The sequence below is a fragment of the Squalius cephalus genome (assembly GCF_949319135.1).
Source record: "Squalius cephalus genome assembly, chromosome: 11".
In the NCBI taxonomy this organism is placed as follows: Eukaryota; Metazoa; Chordata; class Actinopteri; order Cypriniformes; family Leuciscidae; genus Squalius; species Squalius cephalus.
Window position 1 is genome coordinate 4,441,558 of NC_137132.1, and position 6,958 is coordinate 4,448,515.

The following is a 6,958-nucleotide window of genomic DNA, read 5'->3' on the forward strand; positions in this document are numbered from 1 at the left end:
TACAATAAAGCCACTCCCCCTGTATCTCTCACTCCAAATCAAAGCAGTTTATAGTGTGAAACAAACTTTAGAGACCAAAATGTCCATCTTTATGGAAGCAAAATAATGACACATATTTTTGAAACAAAAAAGCTTGTTGAATTGCACTACTTGAAAAAATATGCATTGCATTAACCCTGCTTGCATTTTAAAGCATTGTATTTTCAGGTCTTGCATTTTTATGGGCTGAAATTCAACATGGTTGTATATTTAAGCTGTGAATATTTCACCTTCAGATTTCACTTCCAAAATGTTCATTCTGTTTAAATATACCGCCTATAATATTCGACCGGCAATTTTCGGGCCATTTTATTTCGCTTCCACAAATTCAGTGGTTCAAATTCGACAGAAAATTCAAAATTTGACATCCGGGAATGGCAGGAATATCAGTAGATTGCCGATTGATGATCTCCATAGCTGTTAGTGCCCGTGGCTGTTGACAAAGAAAACTATAGAGCAACGGGTGAGAGACTCATTCATTTGGTGAATTACAGAAATGGAGCAAGCAGTGGGTTATTTGTGATTATTATCAGGGCAATGAATTGTGATGATTATCATATGGAAATGCTGACAAAGACACAAAAGCTGTGTTTACATTGAAGTCTTCACTGTTACTTTTGTACATGTAAGCTTTGCACAGCTTTCTCTGTCGTGACTGAGATCATGTTATTCCCCGATGCTGATGTACAGAACAAACGTTAAATCTGAGGTAGTAGACATATATTTCTCTCTTTCTTAACTTTATATTGCTCACTGTGCTGGGGATTCCCAGCCGCCCTGGAACAACTACGCATGATTTGACAGTTTATTTTATTAAATATCAAAAATCTAAAAGTGTGCATCATGTCTGGCACCTACATGAACACTTTACAGTTGGTTGTATGGCTGTAAGTCATTCTCTTCAAATGCTATTGAAGTTAGAAACGTGTGTATATCACTGTATTTTGTCCATTGAGTTACTTTGAGTGTCCTGAGACCGCAGGGGAATCCCGGAGAGTGATGTTTTTTATAATTCTTTTTAAAATTATTATTTATTTAAATGCTTTATTGTCAACAACAGGTAGCATGTACAGTCCCATATCTCATATAACAAAAAATATTTCACATGCCTCAACAAAAAGAAACAAGGGAGAAAAAAAGACAAAAAAAAAAAAAAAAAAAGACGAGAGGGTACATAAGCATCAGTTTACAAACAGATAAACGTTATACATATAACAATTCCATAGGATATTACAATGCAATTTAAATACAGAGAATATACTTTGCAGGTCAGCACCATTCATCATATTTTATTTTTTATATTATGTGAAAATGTTAAAGGAGGAGCATACTGTAGGCTATATTAATCGTTTTAATTGCTTTACTATTTTTAGATTTAGACATTGCATCTACATGCATTTTAATCTCCTTTTCAAGCACCATAAAAAGAGGTTTGCCTTTTGTAAACTTGCATTTATGAATGTGAAATTTACATAAAAATAAAATAAAATGTATAATAAAACTAACATTCTTTAAAAAGCGATCCTTGATATAATAACCCAAAATCATGTTTATAAGTATGTATACACATGCTTATTGTCGAACTTCTTCTCGAACGTAACCTCCGTCTATAGTAATCCAGACATGCAGCACACGTGTTCTAAACGTCTTCTTCTGACCCCAATGTAGGATTGCAAAGCCAGGAGAAACATTTGCAGAAAGACGATGTAGTCCGCCATTGTAATTGTTGTTTTATGTTCTTTTCTCCTGGTCGATAGGTTACTTTGAAGTTAAGAAGTGAAGAAGCGTGACCAGCGGGCTTGAAGGGTGTTGAGTCTTCTTGCATCTCGAAGGTATTCTAGATTACGGAGATCTGTGATGATATAAATGAACATTTGAATCTTCGGCTAAGCCGAAAGTACATGACCTGAAACATCCTTACCATGTCCTCCAGTAAAATATAAAACATAAAAATGACAATAGCCAATTCTATTTACTCAATTATATCAAATGAATTATCAGGATGGCAGCATACTCTCGCACTGTTGCTTGGCACCTGGAGTGGTAATCGGCAACACTTGGCTGCGCAATTAGGAAATCCTACGGAGGCTATAAGGTGCGTCGTTCGGAGGACGCATAGGCTGCATCATTTGAAGTCCGCGGTCTTTGAAGGATGCAGCCTTTACATTGGGACACAGCTTATGTGTAACATTTTTTTATCTGACACGTTTGTAGCTGCAGCTGTGGTAACTAGAGCAGAGCTGGCAACCCGGATGCCGAAACACTACTGACTTTGTGATTGGTAGATAGGTGGAGGGTGGCGCATCAGACAAAAACACAAGATGACAACATCAACATCAGCTGAGGGCTGCAACTTCACTTTTATAATGACAATATCCTGGCCGGACTACTGTTGTCAGTGATATAAGTATTTGAAATGAACATGATTTCTTAATGTCTAGTGACATATCAGGGCCATTTTATGATTAATTGAAATACATTTCTTACATATGGTTCCTTTAATCGATGGAGATATATGTGTGTTTTCCAAGCATTAATGGCAAGGAATGACCCATATTATACTTGAGAGCAGAGGTGGGAGACTCGAGTCATATGACTTGACTCGAGTCAGACTTGAGTCGCAATTTTCTGGACTTGAGACTTACTTGACTAGATCTCTGAAAAGACTCGACTTGACTTTAGACTTGCTCCTTGTGACTTTAGACTTGACTCGGACTTGTGCCTATTTACTTGAAATGACTTGTGGAAAATAATTTTTTTCAATTATTGTGATTTTTTTTTTTTTTACGGAAACTCGTTTTCCCTCCTCTGCGGCTGTCAATCATTCTCCATTCAGCATTCAAACAGCGCGCGCGCCTCTTCCGGTTACAGCAGGATGCACGGTAAAACTCTCTCCATTATGATATATTCACACTATAATGCATGATCTGTAGATAAAAGGCTGTGGATTTGCATAAAATTACTTTATTTTGTTGGAGTTTGTTGCTGTTTTTAAACGACTCACTACCATGTGCTTGTTAGATCACGCACGTACATCACAAGGACTATCAACATCGGCATCAAACGCACAATAACTGGAATTTAAAACTGTGAAGAAACAAATGATCAGTAAACTGTTGGACAGATATACACTAGGATTTGTGCGCTCGACATTTCTTCACTTTGTGCCGTGAACTTTTAAATTCGCACTTGTGCAGCGCAGCGCTGAACACTGTGACTCCATGGCTACGTTCACACTGCAGGGCTTAATGCTCAATTCCGATTTTTTGAAAAAATTCGATTTTTTTGCAAGGCCGTTCACATTTCCAATTAAATGCGACCTTTTGTGATCTCCTGTGTGAACGTGAAATGACCCAGAAGTGACCCGCATGCGCAGAAGAGTACTCAACGGTCAACGACGTCACTTGTTGTTTGCGGAAGTAGCTAAACTTGAACTAACTGTGATTCTCTCACACACACACACGCACACACACACACGAGCGCGCGCAGCGACCGTTACACAAAAGCCAGACAGCAGCCGCTGACCTATCTAATATCAGATTCAGCACAAATAAGTTAACATAACGTATATATAATGGCCGTGGGCTTTTTTTTTTTTTTTTTTAAATTAACGGGCTCGTCGAGGTCGACCCGTTCGGCAGATTTACCTCAGCTCGACGAATATGCAGTCCGTTTTCAAACCGACGACTACAGAATTATGACGTTTTTCGCGTATTAATGACGTGCGGGTCGGATACATGCGACCTGGCCGTTCAGACTGAAGTCGCATTTCAAAAGATCGGATATGTATCGGATTTGGGACCACATACCCAAGTGGCCTGGGTCGCATTTGAAAAGATCGGATCTGTGTCGTTCAGACTGTCATGAAAATATCAGATACAGGTCGCATAGGGGCAAAAAAATCGGAATTGGGTCGTTTCAGCCTGCAGTGTGAACGTAGCCCATGTTGCTTTGAGCACATCATTCTGCACCCGCGATGCGCATACGCGCTTTGTGCGCTCTGTTTTGAAGCGTTTCATATTATCATGGTTTTGCACACTGAAAGATTATTAAAAGCAAGGGCGTAGATTTGGTTTGTAATTTGGTTTGGGGGGGGGGGGGGGGGGGGGTTGTAATGCATAGATTTAAATATTGGGGGGGTTATCTCCCCCCCAACCCCCCCACAAACTACGCCCCTGATTAAAAGCCTATTTTTTTTATACCTAGCCTACTCAATACATTTAAAATAAGCATAATTTAATTGTATATTATTTCTGTGTAGTGTAGGCTATATATACACTTCTGAATTCTTGACATTAATATATAAATATAGAATTGTGAAATGTATGATTGCCTGATCAAATTTTATAAGAGTACTAATAGTAATTTGTTTTTATTAACATGTTTAGATTTTATAAAATTACTGTGCAGATTTTTTCAAGAATTACTTTTTGCTGCTGATTTATACACTCATTAAGTTTAATAAAAATACATAATACATTTATGTAATATTTAAAGGTGGTAATCTTACACTGCAAAATATTAACTTAAAAAGGATTAAATTCATCACAATTATGTAAGTATCTGGAAATTTGCCGCAGGGCGAGGACTTCGATAACCTCTCTCTTTTTTGACCATACATGTGTTTGCATCCCTGGACACTTATAGGTATTATTACTATATGTTGAGATGGGGGCATGTGACAATGTTCACTCCATGTTTACACAGATACATCAGGGTATTTATAGATAGAAATGATCCAGTTTAACAGCTGTAGTTCTGACTCCACTCCTCCTGAGAAGGGAACATCAGCACATTCTACTGTCTGAAAAACTTACAATAATGTGAAATTCCCAGATATATGTTCTTAGTTCTTTTTAAGCGTGTTCACGTTGGCCTAATTGGATTAATTGAAATTTTGAATGTTTTTGTTTAGTTTACACTTTCATAGGGGACATCACAGCAAAATAACTATATGTAGGGCTAGCACAAGATGGGAAAAGTTTTATTAATTCTTGTTTACTTGTGTTTATTTAATTTATTTTTATTTTAGAGCATTTAAAGTGCTTCTTAACGATATTTTATTTATTACACACAAGTTAATTTATTTATTTTTGTAACCCATCAGGCCTCTGTGTCTAAATAAGTAATAAAAGTCCCAGAGTTAAGAAATGTGTAAAACAAACCTGTGTGTGACTTGGTATGACTTGATGACTAAGTTGCGACTTGACTTGACTTGACTTGACAAAGAGTATGACTTGACTTGACCCTTGCAACAGAATGACTTGACTTGACTTTGACTTGCAATGTTAAGACTTGGACTTGACTTGAGACTTGCATTTAGTGACTTACTCCCACCTCTGCTTGAGAGCGGCACAAATGAGGTGTTTCTGGGTGTTTCTCCCTCATATCTGCTTCAAGGTCTTGATTGTGGCATTTCTTTGAGGTTTAGAATCCATTATTCTTGTAATTCTTCTGTCTTTTATGAATTTAAGAACTCTGTCTCGTATTCTGTCCAAACACACCGCGCCATCTACGTCAGCTGACCTGTAAATGCGCAAAAACTGTTTCCATTGCAGTTTTGCGAAATATTTCTTTTTCGAATTGCCTGAAAAACCGCCTCATGCGAGCGTAAAAACTTTTTTGCGATAAATGGATGTTTTTGCGAAATTGACGTGTTTCCATTGGGCGTATTTTCAATTCGGAATTTCACTTTGCGCAATTTGAAGGGTAATGGAAACGCGGCTACTGACACTCTCAGAATACACAATAAAATGCAGCCATTGTATGATTTGTTTTCCCTTACACACACATTTGAAAAACCCTTTTATAAACATGTCTCATATAGGAACATGAAAAAAAAAGTCCATCAACACTTGGTTTGTGTATGTGTGTATCATTTCAGACCCAAATACACATAATGAAATTCACTTCTCATTTAAAAAGAAAACGACAGTTATACATTTAGAAACCCAAACATTTGTCCAGGTCTCCACATTTATATTAATTTAAAAGCAAAGTTTAATTTTACTTGTCAATTAATAGGCTATATGAAAATTACATTAATCAAAAGTAATTATAATTCATATAATATACTGTAAATATATAAAAAAAAAATTAGCAGCCAAAGATTGGCAATTTGCTTCACATTATAAACGCTTTATTGAAACAGATACATGTCACTGCACTGATTTACTAGAGACAATGACAGCTAAATGACAAGTCAGAAAGTTACAACTCAAAAACAACTTCCACAAAACTATTTCACTATACGTTTGCTTGAATCTCAGTTTATTTCAATTATTGGATCTGTAGAAACCTTTTACTCACAAAATCACACATTGTCAGTGAAATGGTCATTTTATTTGTTGTTATTGTACAGATGTATGTAATTGTATATGCATCATGTAACGAAACAAACAAAAGTAAAAACAAAGAAAGTTTTTCTTCATTTCTTTCCTTTTAATTTTGGTATTTCTTTGAGTAAGTGTTCAATCAAAATAATTTTCAATAATTTTCTTTCTTGTTCTCTAACATATAAAACACAAATCTTGTGGCATTTTACAGCAACATTAGTTTATTAGTAAACTAACTACACATTTACATTATGTGAATCTAACTAAACATTTGCTCGCTGTGACACAGAACAATGCTTTCTAATATGCTTCACTAGATTACTTGGTGTGGTGAAACTATTCTCACACTGAGTACAGTCGTACGGCTTCTCTCCAGTATGAACTCGCTCGTGTGCTTTCAGAGATCCAGACTGAGTGAAACTCTTGTCACAATATGAGCACTTGTAAGGTTTTTCTCCAGTATGAATTCTTTGGTGCTGTTTCAGATCACCAACTTTAGTAAAGCTCTTCCCACAATCAAAGCACACATGATCTCTCACTTCACTGTGTGTTTTCTGGTGCAGTTTAAAACTGTACAGCCGTGA